At 41.7% G+C, this 17,325-nt stretch overlaps 1 protein-coding gene across 2 annotated transcripts in view; it reads left to right on the plus strand.

The window, feature by feature from the left end:
- Window positions 1-587: 587 nt before the first annotated feature.
- LYPD6 (LY6/PLAUR domain containing 6) overlaps window positions 588-17,325 on the plus strand; it is a 141,220-nt gene continuing 124,482 nt past the window's right edge. For both annotated transcript variants that reach the window (XM_049887175.1, XM_049887176.1), the window contains exon 1: window positions 588-697. The gene's annotated coding sequence lies outside the window, so the exon portion shown is untranslated. The remainder of the gene's footprint in view (window positions 698-17,325) is intronic.

The raw sequence follows: 17,325 nt of genomic DNA on the forward strand, positions 1-17,325 counted from the left end.
CCGCCGGAGGGAACCGGAGCGTGGGATTTGGCCGGGGTCGGTTCACACTGTGTTGCTTCCCGTTGCACAGTTGCTAGCCGGGGTGAGGCTGACAGCGAAGGAGAGGGCCAGGGGCTCGCGCACAGGAAGGAATCGGTACAACCTGAACAAACACTGCTTGTCTGAACGCTCACTGGGAACGGGCTTCAAGGGGAGATTCCTCAGGTCTCTCCCCCCCCAACCCTCCCCCCTCAACCCTCCCGCCGAGCTCGGCGGACTCACCCGGCCGACCACAGCCGGGACGCAGCAGCACCACCTGCGCGGAGCTGCCCACCTCTGCAGGCCGGAGTTTGCAGACTTGGCGCTCCGGCAGACTCTCCGGGAGTTGGGGCGTGCTCGCCGCGCCAATGAGCGTGCCCCGCGGAGGGCTCGGCTCCCCCCGCGCGCGCTGATTGGCCCTGCGCTCGGCGAGGCCGGGCTGGCCGGCGGAGGCAGGCGGTGGCGAGTGCAGGGCGCGAGTGGGAGTGGCGCGCGCCCCCCGCCCACCCTCCGCGTCCCTCCCCGCCGCGCTCCCTCCCTCTCTCGCTTTCTCGCTGCGCTCTCCGGCTCCGGCCGCGCGCGCTGGCGGGGCCCCGCATTGCACACTGTGGGGGTGCGCAGTGTTCGTGGGATGGGGCAGCGGGCTGCCGCTGGCGGCCGGAATCCGCGCGCAGCCCGGGTGAGTAGAGGCATGCTTCCCCGGAGAGCACAAAAGGAGATGGGGTTGGTGCCAGCGGCCGCAGCTAAGGCAGAGCCTGGGCCAAGCCCGGGAATGGACTGAGTCCCTGGAGCTGCCCTGTGGTAGGATAGCCTCGTGGGGTCAGCGGAGCAGGGCTCCGGCCTCTGTGCCGGGCTCGAGCGTTTTGCCCTGGAGTGGGCAGCGAGCACTGCGCGCAGCCTGGGCAGGTCCAGAGGGCGTGTGTGTGCGTGTGTGTGCGTGTGTGTTGTGTTTGCGCGCAGAATGTGGGATGGAAATGTCAGAGAAGCTGCCAAGTTTAAGATGGGAGGAATCTTCTCCAGGAATAATTCAGCACCTTCCCAGGGCCAGGCGTGCGTCCACCGGGAACTCCAGCCGGAGGGAGTTCCCGGGCCGGCGGAGCGGCAGCCGCCCCACATGTTGCTGCGGGGGGGCGGTGGCCGTGGCCGGGCTGACCCACTCGGAGTTGCTACCCGGGGCGCGGTGCCGGGGAGCTTCTCCTCGCCGCTGGGTGACCGCGCGAGGCCCTTCGGCCACCCACTCGGACAACTTGGGAGGGAGCCGATCACCCACGGAGCCGGAACTTCGCCTGGCCTTGACTTGGCGCCCTGTTTTTTCTCTCTGGTAACAGCAGTTCGGTTGATTGAAATTTGGTTAAACAATTTCAGCCTAAAACTGTCGGTCGGTCTGTCTGACTTATTCTAATCCCCCACCAGTCTTACCGTCACCTCTCCTGCCCCAGGTCCCCAGTCTCGATCCTGTTACTGCGTGGTTAAAAACTTGACATTTGAACGTATTTGCCTCTGGCATGGGCCCCGGCATCTTTAGTGTCACAATCCCTGTGGAACTCTAAAGACTTGTTATAATTTGGGTACTGGGAGGGGTAAGCAGATCTTTGTTAGCGACTTCTTGGTACAATGGCGTTGACCTCCCAGAGCATATGACAAAAAGAATGTTAAGCTTCTCCCTCTGGTAACCTACCCAAGGCTTGACCTCTAAAATTCAGTTTTCTTTGTGGGAGGCAAGGGAGTTTAGATTCTCCAGGGGGAAGCTTATTTCTTGTTAAATTGACTTGCGGTGACATACACTGTTCTGCTGTGCCCTGGCCAACCATTGCAGATGCCATGATATTATTAGAGCAATCCCCCTAAAGCCATTACATTTTCTCTGGAGTGAGAGGAACTTGAGGTAGCTGTTTAAAATTTTGGATCTGTACCTTATTTCTCAAGAAGACATTAATGGTTACTGTGTATGTGCTCAGGAGCTCTGGTGGCACTTACCTGCTGATGAAAGGTCTGTGGTTCGAACCCACCTGCCACTCAGCGGAAGAAAGATGTGGCGGTCTGCTTTCATAAAGATTTACAGTCTTGGAAACCTGCTGGGGCAGTTTTACTCTGTCCCATAGGGCTGCGGTGAGTCGGAATCCACTTGATGGCATGGGTTTGTTTTTTTTCTATGTGCTCACATGTACCAAGTTTGCAGAAGATGTTTGCCAGTCGTCCATGGAATGGCTTAATGCACATTTATGTTAAACCCATTTAAATGTAAAACATCTATCTGTTTTCAATTTTAGTTTCTTCCTCTATCAAAAGCACCAGACTGAAACAGGACTTAAAAGAGGATTCCTTGTTTAAAGAGGTTTCACAGAACTCCAGTCCTGAGAGCACACAGTAAGCTTTTGAGCTTGTAGGCACACAAAGGCTGTTAGAAATTTTGAACTGGTTCCTTGGGTTAAAAATATCAGAAATCCTTCCAGACTAAAAAATTGTAGACACAATTCATGAGACTACATTTTGAAGCTCTTGACAACTTTGTTAGATGAATGTTCATAGCATGATGAATGTTTATAGCATGGTATGTGTAAATGGGCTGATTCTAGGCAGATGATGCCAGGTAAAAAATCAACGCATACGTTGCACAAGACTCTACAGTTTACATAGCACATTGAAATTTACTATTAAGGTGTCCGTGAGGAAGTCATATTTTTATCACCTCCTTTTTACAGGTGGAAAACAGGCTTTCAGAGAGAGTAAGTGACTTTTCCAAGGTGAATAGCTGAGCTCAAAGTCATTCTTCCCTATTTATTTCCTCCCTCCCTTTCTTCCTGGCTACATCTTTGGTGCTTGCCTACTTCTCATTTCTGTACCTCTTTTTACTATTCGACCCATTATTTCAGGGACCATTATATACCACTCCCAAAAGGCTTTGCTCTCTGCTGAATGTTGCTTAGCTCCCACTAAGGTGTGGGCTGATAAGGATCTAAAGAGGAAGTTAATAATGATTTTAAAGAACTACCCTTTTCAAAGGGTATATTAATTTTGTGAATGAGTTTTTAAATATACAAGTCATTAAAACGCCCAAAGAATGTTGCTGTAATGGTAGCAGGAAAATCTAGTAATCTGTTGTGGCAGAGATGTTTGAGAGATAGACATCTCCTGCTTTGTAAGCAGAAACTCCTCATAAGCTACATAGACAATGACAATGAAGTCCTAATAAGTGATTATTTCATCAGTGCCATTCTTATTTTAAAAAGACTTGACAAAATAATTTACTTCAATAAACCCAAACCACTCTGGGAAAACAACAAAACAAAACAAAAACACCCATTTGTCAAAAGTCCTGAAATCCTCATTAACAAGTGTACGAATGCAGCAGAAGATATTGGTTAGAGAAAAATAATGTTTTTACTGACGTAACTAGCAAGAAGGAGTTTACAGATATCTGCCTATCTGATTATTTATTAAAGGCCCATCATTTGCAAATTTGTTCTTGGAAAATCACTGCTCATGATATTTATTTGTGGTGTTGTATAATATTAAGATGAATAGAATCAATTTTTCTTTGCATTAATGTGGTTAGGTGTTGAGTTTATTAGTAATAAACCCTAGTTAGGAGCCCTGGTGATGCAGCGTTTAAGAGCTTGCCTGCTAACTGAAAGCTTGGCAGTTTGAATCCACCAGCTACTCCTTGGAAACCCTGTGGGGTGCTTCTACTCTAGTTAGCGTTTGGGCTTTGTTTTCAAGTCCTGCCATCACATGTACTAACTATAAAAAAACAGTTGCTGTTGAGTTGATTTCAACTCATGACGATCCCATGTGTGTTGGAGTAGAACTGTGCTCCACAGGGTTTTCAACACCTGATGTTTTGGAAATAGATCATTAGGGCTTTCTGTCCAGGCACCTCTGGGTAGACTTGAACATGACGCGTTAACCATTCTGCTTAGGAACTTAAACTGACCGTAGGACTCCAGACAGTGATTGAACCTTTCTGTTCTTCAGTTTCTTTATGTGTGCAGCATGAGTAATAATGGCACCTACCTTATGCAGCTTTTTAATTTATTCATTCAGCAGATATTTATCGAGTACCTTTTATGTGCCAGCACCATTCTAGGTGCTAGGGATAAATGCACAAACTACTTGCCAATGAAGTTTACAGTCTAGTGCTGGAGATTACATGACACGACGCATACAAAATGCTTAGCATAGTACATGACACATAGTAAACGCCTCGTGATTGTTAGCTGTTGGTGTTAGACATTCATTCGGGAGATGTTTACTAACTGCAAGATAAGACACAGAATGGCATATATTTCCGTTCAGTTCAATTCAATTAAATACTCAAATGGACGATGGAACTCTAAAGTACATTTCTCTAAAAGGGAATGCAGTGCCGACATCTTAGGGAGAAAAAGTAAAAGCAATACTTAAAAAACCAAATTATCCATAGGAAAGTTGGGGAATATAAAAATTACCTTATGGGAGCCCAAATATGATAGGAAAATGAAAACTGTCATTCTCAAGTTATTTAAAATACTAAATAAATAAATAGAAGAAAATAAATGCAAGATTCTTAGTGTGAAATGATAAGGGAGGGTGCACTTGGCCTTCATTGTACCAAAGGTGTGCTCAGAGATAACAGAGAGTGTAAATGGATTCTTTGCTTCTGTTTTTGCTGAGTAACATTCCTACACCCAGGCTGCCTCAAACAACACAGACATTGGAGGTAATAGATCAAGAAGTGGCAAGTGCACAGGGTATTCCAGACCTAATCAAAAAAAAAAAAAAAAAAATCAACAGACTAGATACAGATAAATCACCAAGACCGGATGACTTTCTCCCAAATGTATTGAAGAAACTTGTTGTGGAAGTGGTGGCTCTTTGGGGTATTGGCTGGTGGCCTGGGGGCTCCCCCTCAGGAGAAAAATTTCAGGAAGGTCCCTGGGGCCATCACACCAGATCCCCTTCCTTGTGGATGACTGCGAGATCGGCGTTAAAATACACACCGATGACAGCAAATGCATATGAGTTATTTTGGAGAAACAGGGAGTAATGTATGAAAGTAACACAGAAAAGGTAGTGTTTTTAAACTTTCAAAAAGCCAGACCAGGTTTCAAATTCCAGTTTCTTCCCTATTCATGACCTTTTTGTTTTGAATAGGAAACTGGCCAAGAGTGGCAATAAATAGATACTACTCTGAGTGGACAAATAGGCTCTCCTGGGAAGTATTTCTGGGATAGTCTTATTTAACTCTTTTGTAAATATTTATAGATACATGCAGTTCTTATGAGTAAGTGAAAACCAAGCTGATAAGGTTGAACCATAGGAACAACTTAAAAGACAACCTAAATGGGAAGGAAAAAAATAGAAGATTAAAGTCAAAATGGAAGATTGAAGATAAGTGTACTTGGGAAAATCAATCCCAAGCACATTTATAGGAGGTGGTTTTAAATTCTGTCCCCATCAGCAGTCAGCATAATATTCTTTCAGTTCTCTAAAAAATACGTGTCCACCAAGTTTAAAGTCAGTGTTAAGAAAAGAGCAGGATATACAACTCTGTGTTTGTGTTATTCTATTTTTTAAATGCGTACTTGAGTAAGTTTATAAACCCTTTCTATCCGTTCATCTATCTGAAAAGAAATATATCAAAATATTAATAGTGACTTTCTCTGTATAGTGGAAACCCTGGTGGCACAGTGGTTAAGTGCTATAGCTGCTAACCAAAAGGTTGGCAATTCGAGTCCACCAGGTGCTCCTTGGAAACTGTGGGGCAGTTCTACTCTGTCCTCTAGGGTCGCTATGAGTCAGAATCGATTTGAGGGCAATGGCTTGGGTTTGGGTTATCTCTGTATATTATGGGATTACAAGTGATTTTTATTGTTTTCTTTTGCTTCAGTATTTTCCAAATTTTTAGAAATGAAGATATATTGTTCTTGTTGACTTCCCTGGGTGCCACAGATGGTTAAGTGCTCAGCTGCTAACTGAAAGGTTGGAGGTTGGAGTCCACCCAGAGGCACATCAGAAGAAGGACCTGGCAATCTACTTCTGAAAAATGGTGCATCGGAAACCCTATGGAGCACAGTTCTACTCTGACACACATGGGGTCACCCTGAGTCAAAACCAACTCAGTGGTAACTGCGTTTTTCTTTTGTTTGTTTTATTGCTCTCATCAGAAAAAAAGCATTATGAAGATAAATTTTAATGTTACAATCTCAGGCTTCGTAAGTCTTACTGTAAGAAAGGCTCATTATCATTTCTATCTATATCTTCTGCAAATCTGTGGTTAAGAATTTTACCTCTTTATATTTCCTGAGTGCCCTGAGTATGAAAGTCACATGTAAATATATATATATTTTATATTAGGAAAAATGTGTTTGAAGATGAATGCTCCTGTTTTCCTTAGCTAATAAGACCTGGGAAATTTAAAGCGATTCCATTTTTGCCATAAGGAGCCCTGGTGGCACAGTAGTTAAGAATTCATCTGCTGACCAAAAGGTTGGCAGTTCAAATCCACCAGACGCTCCTTGGAAACCCTATGGGGCAGTTCTACTCTGTCCTATAGGGTTGCTATGAGTCAGAATCAACTGGATGGCAATGGTTTTTTTTTTTTTTTAGACCAGGATATGAAGAACCAAGTTAATGGAAGCATTGTTAGTTCCTTACTAGACTGTAAGCCCCGTGAAAGCAGGAACTAAGTCTGTTCCTTTTCCTTTGGACTCCACAGTGTTTGCCTTGCTGCTTGACACATAGCAGCCTCCCAATAAACACTGCTGAATGTTTTGAATTGAACGAAAGGGCTGAAAGCTCCCACGGACTCATAGACAGTTGAACTAAGAAGAGACCCTGGAAACTACTTTGTCCTCTAGGGTCCCATGATTCACTCAATTTAATTATTTATCTGTAAATCCTCTTGACACCGAGTACCAGATAACCCTTAGACCACAAAGGGAAGTTTGTGTTAGTCATCTAGGACCCTCTGGCTTATCCTTAATTTTTGATCCAGGTCCTGCCACTTGCATCCTTCTTTTATTACATCTTGTTCCTGTGTTTTTGGACTGGTGTTTTATTTCTTTTCTTGGCTGTGGATTTTACCTCTCTCTTAGGCCTTGGCTTGGGTTTACCTCCCTCATTCTCAACTCTGGACCCCTGTTGGCTCTGGCCCTTCCTGGTAAGCTAGAATCTTTGCAAGGAAGTAGTTTGTGCCTCCAAACTGTTAAATGTTATTCCTAGAACCCCAGAAGGATGTAAGAATCATAGTAAATTATTCTCCAACAACATCAGCTTAATAAGATGCCACAGTCAAAATACTGAGTAACATACCTGGTATCATCAGAAATAATCTTAGGGGAAGAACAGATGATTTAATATTTTTAATTATGTGAAATCTGGTGTGTGTGTGTGTTACTACAAGTAATTCTTATTGTCATTCTTCAAGAAAGAAATACAGGAAGGAACCAGATAGAACATTCAGACGATCAAGTCGGTGCCCAGGAGTTGGCAAGGTGGCTATTATCTGATAACAGGATATAAAGATAAGAACTCAAGATGGAAAGGTAAAGACTCAAGTGATAGGACCCTGTTCTATGTGTTATGAAGGTTACTGCAATGCCTGCTAAGGGGTCTTCTTAGATTCAACTGATCGTTCTGACTCTAAGACTATTATAGGTCACCCTTGGCACCAATTCTGTCAGAAGGCTATGGGACAGGAACCACTGCTTGCCATCAGGTGGTCCTCTTTGTGGGAGTTTACATAGCACAGCTCAAATGCAGGGAGACCAGATCCACGTTGGACAGATGTAGGTGCCAGCCAGGAGGCCCCCAGGAGCGAATATCTCTTGTAACAAACCCAGTTACAAGAGCCACTGCCCTCAGAAACCACAAGCATGCTGTTGCCATCGGGAATTGATAGTTCTCCTGGTCTATCAATCAGGAGTCATAGTTGTAACTGGTTATTAGGTGCTATAACTAGGAACCTGGTTGACGTTTTCATCCGTACCTGGTTGATAGCAGAGCTGGATGGGTAGATAAGTGAAGGTCAAATTCTCATGCACATAGTTAAAAATAGAATGAACTTGGATTTTTGTTGGAGAACAGTATAAAATGACTTCCAGATTCCTTCTGGAGCCCCTGGGTGGTACAAACGGTTAACGCGCTGCTAACTGAAAAATTGGAGGTTCGCATCTACCCAATGCTGCCTGGGAAGAAAGGCATGATAATCTACTTTCAAAAATCAGCCATTGAAAAGCCTTTGGAACAGAGTTCTATTCTGACACACGTGGAATTGCCATGAGCTGGCATTGACTCCATGGCACCTGGTTGCTAGTAGAGCCCTTATGGAGATCTAATGTTATTTTTGCCACTTATACGTCAGTTTGTGGTACTGTGGTGGTTTGCATGGAAGTATGGCACAGGACTAGGCAGCGTTTAGTCAGTTATACATAAGGTCACTATGAGTCGGTGACGGCTCCATGGCAACTGACAAGTGTTACTGTTTAGTAACCCTCACAGCTGGACCAATAAGCAACATCATGATGAACGGAGAAAATATTGAAGTTGTCAAGGATTTCCTTTTACTTGGATTCACAATCAATACCCATGGAAGCAGCAGTCAAGAAGTCAAGTGATGCGTTGCATTGGGTACATCTGCTGTGAAAGATTTCTTTAAAGTGTTAAAAAGCAAAGATAGCACCTTGAAGACTAAGGTACACCTGACCCAAGCCATGGTGTTTTCAGTCACCTTATATGCATGTGAAAGCTAGACAATGAATAAGGAAGACTGAAGAAGAATTGATGTCTTTGTATTATGGTGTTGGTGAAGAATATTGAATATAACATGGACCTCCAGAAGAATGAACAAATCTGTCTTGGAAGAAGTACAGCCAGAATGCTCCTTAGAAGCAGGGATAGTGAAACTTCGTCTCATGTTCTTTGGACACGTTATCAGGAGGGACCAACCCCTGGAGAAGGACATCATGTTTGGTAAAGTGAGCAAAAAAGAGGAAGACCCTGAATCAGATGGATTGACACAGTGGGTGTAACAATGGTCTTAAACATAGCGGTGATTGTGAGGATGGCACAGAACTGGGCAGTGTTTCATTCTGTTGTACATAGGGTCTCCATGAGTCAGAACCAACTGGACAGCACCTAACAACAACAACATTTAATAATCTGGGGTGAAAACTGCTCCTTTGTTAAGTTTCTAGCTTACCAGGAAAGGCTAGAGCTAGAAGTAAAACTGAATACATCTGTTAATATTTAAAAAAAGAAATTTTAGACAAAAAATTATAAGTGCAAAAACTGTATCTCCCCTCTCTCCTATCCTGCATTCCCACCTGCTCACTCTTACTCTTTCTTTTGCCAAGAGGAGATACAGACCAAAATTAAAAATAGGTTAAAAAATGGTCAGGTGTATGCGTGAATGATTACCTCTAATGGATTGTCAGGAGACTTGAAAGTGTTGGGTGTGAAATCTTCCATCTTTTGACAGACCTTTCAGAAGCTATAGATGTAAGAATTTTCAAACCCAGGATTGTTCTACTATCTCTGCCATTTTTTTAAAGTCATGATTGCTACTTGAATTATCAGAACAGTTTCTTTAAGCATTCCAAATGATTAGGTAACAATACTTTTAATGCATTCAGGTGGGAGGATTTGGGAAGAACATTTTCAAAACTATATTTCTTAATATTTTTATTCCCTGAAAAGCAGGAGAAAGATTATATTATTTTCATTTTTTTTTGGTACCAAATAGCATAATAAATTAACAAATATTCACGTCATTTAAGTTTCCATGAAGACATCTGGAAATACAAGTTCCTTAGTGCCATGAAAGCACTTTAGATAATGCATATACTTGTGCTTCTAATAATAGCAATAACTGCTATTATTTGTATTTGTACTTTTTATTTGTATGACTTTTCATCTGCAGGACTCTACTTCCTTTTCAGAGATTGTTAGTTTTCCACTGGCATGAAGCAGCGTAAAGATTAGGAGCCTGGGATCTCCTGTGTTGTAATCCAGGCCCAGTCAGCTTCTAGCTGTGTGGCCTTGGGCAAATTATTTAGCTTCTTCCAGTTTAACTGGCTACCATTAACTAGCTGCCTGACCTTTAGCAAGCTAGTCATCCACTGTTGGGGCCTCATTTGCTTCACCTGTAAAATCAAGGGGCTGGACTAGTTAAGCTTTAAATTTCCAGATGAATGGGAGCCAACATGTATTTTCTGACATTTATAGCTACTCATTAATTCTAACCTAAAAAAAAAAAAAAAAATAGTTTTGAGCATACGAAAGTGTGGCATAATGCTGTTGTATAGACGAAACCCAGTTAAACAGGCAGCATTCTTGGCCTCTTAGAGCTTGAGATCTATAATAAATGAAGAGTTCCAGCACATCTCCCTGGAATTTGTCCTTTTCTTGCTAGGTAGAGCTTCACAGTTCTTTGACTTGACTATTCATGCAGAATGCATTTTATTTCTTAGAGTTTTTATCTTAGAAAAAAAATCCACTTTAAGGTGTTCTAAAAATATTATCACTTAAAAATGCTGACTTTAATAGAAGTAATACTCTGCATTTATGTAGTGTCTTTCCGTAGAAGATCAAAGGGATGGTATTAGAAGTACATGGTTTTTCTTTTATGCATAACTTCAGAGAAGAATTTTCTTTTAATTCAGATTCATGATCACCCAACCAAGTGACTTCATGGGAACTTTCACAGCAGTTCTGACTCGTTTTCTGGTCAGGTGTGTCGTTTTTCAGGACTGTCCTTCCATCTATTACTTCCCTAACGACAATCCTTTTTATCCTTCAAGACCTGGTTCAAATGCAGCCTCCCCAAAGAAGCCTTTTCTCTTGATTCCTCCATCAGTGTAAATTTTATTCTTTAACTTATACCTGTGTTTAGTGCTGATATATTCTCTTTTTACATCCTAGCTTATTATTAATGTCTTATTTCTCTTGGCTGCCAGCATAAACGTCTTGCATAGAGTAAGCCCTCGAAAAATAAGTTGAATAGAATTACTGCTTTCATAGAAAAAAGCTATAAAAATCAAAATCCAGGGGGAAAATCCAAGCTGAGACAATTCCCCTCATAGACACTTCCCTGCCTTTCATTCCTAGGATTCTGCCCTCCTAGGTGTTGAGGGTGTTCAGAGACTATACACGAAGCTGTTAATTGCCATGACCTAGGACTTTGGAAAGTTATGTATGGCATCATCATTTAACCAGCTGCCATCAAGTCGATTCTGAACGTGGCGACCCCAGGTGTGTGATAGCAGAACTGTGTTCCATAGGCTTCTTCTTCTTCTTCTTTTTTTTTTTTTTTAATTGTGCTTTAAGCGAAAGTTTACAAATCAAGTCAGACTCTCATACAAAAATTTATAAACACCTTGCTATATACTTCTAATTGCTTTCCGCCTAATGAGACAGCACACTCCTTCCCTCCACTCTCTCTTTTCGTGTCCATTGGGCCAACTTCTGACCCTCTCTACCCTCTCATCTCGCCTTCAGACAGGAGATGCTAACATAGTCTCGTGTCTACTCTTGATCCAAGAAGTTCATTCTTCACAAGTATCATTTTCTATCCCACAGTCCAGTCCAATCCCTGTCTGAAGAGTTGGCTTTGGGAATGGTTCCTATCTTGGGCTAACAGTAGGTCTGGGAACCACGACCTCCGGGGTCATTCTAGTCCCAGTCAGACCATTAAGCCTGGTCTTTTTACGAGAATTTGGGATGTGCATCCCACTGCTCTCCTGCTCCCTCAGGGGTTCCTTGTTGTGTTCCTTGTCAGGGCAGTCATGGGTTGTAGCCGGGCACCATCTAGTTCTTCTGGTCTCAGGCTGAGGCTGATGTAGTCTCTGGTTTATGTGGCCCTTTCTGTCTCCTGGGCTCATAATTACCCTGTGTCCTTGGTGTTCTTCATTCTCCTTTGCTCCAGGTGGGTTGAGACCAATTGATGCATCTTAGATGGCTGCTTGCTAGCGTCCATAGGCTTCTTTTTTTAAATATAGTTTTTATTGTGCTTTAAGTGAAAGTTTACAAATCAGGTCAGTTTCTCACATAAAACCTTATGTACACCTTGCTACATACTCCCAATTACTCTCCTCCTAATGAGACAGCCCGCACTCTCCCTCCACTTTCTCTTTTCGTCATAGGCTTCTTAATAGCTGATTTTTCAGAAGTGGATCACCAGGCCTTTCTTCTGAGGTGTCTCTGGGTAGACTTGAACCTCCAGCCTTTCAGGTTAGTAGCAGACTGTGTCAACCGTTTGCATCACCCAGGGACTGCAGCATCTTCATGGGTGGAAATATAAAAAGCTGGTTGCTTCATAGCATCATACTAAGCCATATTGGGCCTTTAAAAATACATAGGTAGTTTCTTTTTTTGGAAATGTTGAGAAAGAAAGATCAGAAAAGTACATGGAAGAAAACAGTCATCCTCCTTCCATCACCCAGACTTAACTGTTCATGTGTAATTTCTTTACTATAATAATGGTATTCTTTTCTTCTGAGTCACATGGCACCTACCTAGCTACTGTGTGTAGCATACTACGGTCAGTGTGTTTCATCCTTAATCTAATATGATAAAGTAGAAGAAACTATATTAAGCTTGGTATACACACACACATATATACATATATAGATGCACTTTTGTCTAAACTTGTTGTCCTTGTGTTGATTCTGACTCATGATGACCCCACACGGAAGAGAAAAATGCACATAGCTAGGGCTGATGCTTTTTTTTTTTTTTTAATATGCTTTTATTTATTTTATTGTTGAGAATATATCCAGCAAAACATACAGCAGTTCAGCAGTTTCTATATGTACCATTTAGTGGCACTGATTACATTCTCCAAGTTGTGTAACCATTCTCACCCTCCTTTTCTGAGTTATTCCTCCCCTATTAACATGAATTCACAGCCCCCTAAGGTTCCTGTCTTATCTTTCAAGTTGCTGTTATCAATTTGATCCCATATAGCTAGTTCTTTAAAGTGCATAATGGTCAAGGCAGACATTTTTTACTAGCTACACAAAACTGTTGTTTGGTTTTAAGAAGACTTCGGGGAAATTTTTGGTTTAAGGTTTAAAGATTATCTCAGGGCAGTAGTTTCAGGGGTTCATCCAACTTTCATGGCTCCAGGAAATCTGGAGCCCATGAGAAGTTGAAGTTCTGTTCTGCATTTTCCCTCTTTTGATCAAGATTCTTCTATAGTTGATCAAAATGTTCAGTAGTGATAGTGAGGTCTTCTGGTCTCATGGCAAAGGAGGCAGTTGTTCATGGAGGCAATTAGCCACACATTGCATATCCTCCTCCTATTCCTGACTCTTCTTCTTCCTCTGTTGTTCCAGGTGAATAGAGACCAATTGTTGTGCCTTCGATGGCTGCTTACAACCTTTTAAGACCCCGGGCACTATGCAACAAACGAGGAGGTAGAAAAAACGGCTAAATGTGTTATTAGGCCAATTAACTGGTATGTCCCATGAAACCAGGACCCTAAACCTCCAAACCAAGGAACCAAATCCCATGAGGCTTTTGGTTGTACATAAGCAGCCTCAGCAGCTACTCATTCTTCATTTTGGCGTTGTTGTAAACATATCTATCACACAACTTTTACCAATTTAACTTTTTATAGGTGTGCAACTTATTGACAGCAGTTACAATAATTGGCTGTGCAACCCTACCCTTAATCAATGTGATAGTTTCATCACTGTTAGCTCTCTGTTCCTCCTCCTGCCCACCCCTGGTAACCGGTAGTAACCTATGTACTCTATGTATTTGCCTTTTCTTGTCTTTTTATATAAGCGAGGTGAAACAAAATTTGCCCTTTTGTGATTGACTTATTTCACTAAGCATAAAACCTTCCAGCTCCATCCATACTGTAGCATGCATCAAGACTTCATTTCTCCTACTGGCTGAATAGCATTCCATTGTATGTGTGTACCACGTTTTGTTTATCCATTCATCTGTTGATGGGCATTTAGGTTGTTTCCACCTTTTGGCTATTGTGAATAGTGCTGCCGTAAACATTGGGGTACAAGTCTGTTTTCAAGTCTTTTGGGTGTATACCCCAGAGTGGAATTGTTGGTTCATATGGTAGTTCTGTTTTTATTTTTTGAGGAGCCACCACACTGTTCTCTACAGTGGCTGTACCATTTTGAATTCCCACCGGCAATGGGTAAGGGTTCCAATTTTCCCACATCCTTGAGGGCTGATGCTTTTTAAATAGAGAGCTAGTCAAGGCCAGATCTGTTAAATCTCTCCTGGTGGGTGTTCTTATTCCTGTTTTGTTGTTATAGATTGGAATCCCAGTCAACTGACTTAACGATTGTTTTAAGGAGCACCAAGTGAGATGTGGCTGGATCAGCAGTCAGCTCCTCCTCAATCTGAGGAACAACTCAGAGCACAACTTCTGTTGCCAATGTTGTTATTCTTTGGTTTAGACAAATCAGGCAAGTGAAAATAAATAGGGTATAAAGGATGTTTTTTCCACCAAAGTTATTCAGAGGATACAACTTTCTGAATGAAGGACAATACATTTTTGCATAATGGAATAGCATCTTAAAGAAATACACTCTTTGTAATGGTACTTTCTTCTTGGCTTGGGAACTGTCTAGGAGGGACCTTCCCTAGAAGCAGTAGTTATTATTGTTGTTAGTGACTGTAGAGTTGAATCCTACTCATGGCCACCTTATGTATAATGGAAGGAAATGTTGCACAGTCCTGTGCTATCTTCATTATCGTCGATATTTTTTAGTTCATTGTTGAGACTATTGTGTCAGTCAATCTCATTGAAGGTTTATCTAGATTTTGCTGACCTTCTACTTTGTAAATTCATGAAACGTAAAGTGCTATGGCACCTAATTCATTTCTTCTTTGCTCCTGGGCAGAGCTGACAGTGCATAAGGGTATCAGATCTCTCTAGGAGGAGCAATGTACACAGTGAGGTTAAACATGGGAAATGGAAAAGGAAAAGAGCAAAGAAAAGGAGCTAAAGGACTTAAAATAAGGAAAGCATCACCTACTTCATAATCAATTTAAAGAAACTTTATGATCCTAACTGATTTAATCCCTGGGGAATCCTTAAAATAAACAAAAATAAATATGAGGAGAACCACAGAGTTCCATCTGTTTTAAATTATTTCCTGTGTTCCTGGCACTCCCACCATGAAAGCCACTCCCTTGCTAAGTCATTGTCTCAACTCTCAATTCTGGCTGATCTCTGTTAAAAAGGCTTCCCTAAGGGGAAGGACATGCTCATTAGTGCATAATTCCAAGCTAGTTAATAGGTATGCATTTATTGAGTAGGCAAGTTAAAGCTGAGGGAATAAAGGAGTCCAGGAGACTGATACAAAGACACAGAAGAGTCAACACTTTCTGTGGTTAGGTGTAGGTGGAAAGAAAGATGTTGGGATCTTTATTTCCTGCTTTTATCTGAACTCTCATCATGCTATTTATTTGCTGAATTATCAACCGCCAGTAAACTATAGGATTTTGGCCAAGCCAATTAGCTTCTTTGAGCATCAGTTTCCTTATTTGTGAAATAATTTTGCCAGATCAGCACTGCCAGGGCAGGATCTGCAAGAGACACACAGGTTCTGTGAGAAAAACGGGTATAGTTTTTGGGCAACAGTGGGTTAAGCAAATTTTTTTTTTAATTGCAGGACTTTCTAGAGCTTTTAGTAACTGAATGTTAACTCTAAATATCTGAAAGGAGGTATGATATTTCAATTTGAAGCCCATTTGACAATACAATCTATCTTTGAGGCTCATCTTGAGGGTTAGTGTTTTGTGGAACACAAACGTTGGCCAAGCTGAGGTCTGAGGTCCTTTTAGATTTTCAGCTCTGTGACTCTATAATGAAATAGTTCGTCTCTCTTCCTGCTTTTCTAGCTAGCACCCTCGCCTCTTATCTAGAAAAGTTTTTGTGTTTTGTGTAAACCTTTTGACCAAAAATGTAGCCTTGGATTAGAAAATCCCAGCATCTGTTTTAAGAGATGTGTGCATTAAGATACTGCATGCTTGCAAACTATGCACTCGTCCCTTTATTTTTATATTTTAGACTACGAAAAAACACAGGCAGTCAAAACACAAATAATGAATTCTCTAAGCATGCGTGCGTGCACACATACGTACACAAATAGCCTAACAAAAATATTAAAAAACTTGTATTAATGGAGGGGTATTTCAGAAAAGAACAATTTATAAAAGACCTAGATTTTATTCTGACAGCAGCCTTTCTGAGCAAAGCAATGCAGTTAATCATGGAGCTGTAACATAAAGATGAAAAGAAGAATATTGGAGATATACAAAATGTGCCCCTTTCTTCCCTTCATCTTCCGGATTACAGGTGCTTACATTACCCCTTCGGCCACCAGCATCGGTCTTAGATTTTCTATTTGAATTTGGCTCTTGCTAGATTCACCCTTTACTTGATGAGGAGTCTTTGCTAGCTTGCATGTTTGGGGAGAGTGGAGGCAGCTATAGATGTCCAATGCCTAGAATGGCAAGATCTGTGTTGTGCTTTCTTCTACTGAAGTAGCTCCTCCTCCAGAGGTAGTTGGGTGGGGCATACAGAATGGTTGCCTGTAATCCGCTGGGTTAGAAAGAGAGAGTGAGGATTTACACTGGCTATTTTTCATCTTATCACTGTACTTGTGGATTCTCTGAAATTAGAGTAATCTAAAACTCTATAGGTAATCTACAGCAGACATCTTACAGTGGGTTATGAGTTTGTTTTTCTTTGTATGTTTTTAAACAAATAACTTATTAGGTAATGTTAGAATATAAAAGCAAGTATCTGACAATAATTTTCCTTTTACAATTAAATTTACATGTTGCAGTTATTTATAAGGTTTGTTATCTCTTCTCCACCCTTATTTTGAGGAGTCCTAGTAGCACAACAGTTAAGTGCTCAGCCACTAACCCAAAGGTTGGGGGTTCAAACCCACACAGCAGCTTTGCAGGAGAAAGACCTGGCAATCTGCTTCTGTAAAGATTACTGCCTAGAAAACCCTATGAGGCAGTTCTACTGTATCACATGGGGTCGCCATGAGTCGAAATCTACTCGACCACACACACCAGCATATATTTTAAGTTTTGAGGAATCTTTGTCAAATCTTATTATTTTAATTCAGACTTACCTCTGAGGAAACATTAGTATTCCTATTTAGTTTTTTCTTGTCTTGCTTAAAAAGTTGAACCTAGCTGCATACATTTAGTTAAATTTTTTTGAACTCCAGGTTGCATCTTGAGATTTGGTGAATGATTGATAACTTTTTTTTTTTTAAACAAGTGAGAAAGATGTGTTATAGCATCGGCTTGATTCAAGGTCTCGTAGCT

This window comes from Elephas maximus, chromosome 6, assembly GCF_024166365.1.
Source record: "Elephas maximus indicus isolate mEleMax1 chromosome 6, mEleMax1 primary haplotype, whole genome shotgun sequence".
Lineage (NCBI taxonomy): Eukaryota > Metazoa > Chordata > Mammalia > Proboscidea > Elephantidae > Elephas > Elephas maximus.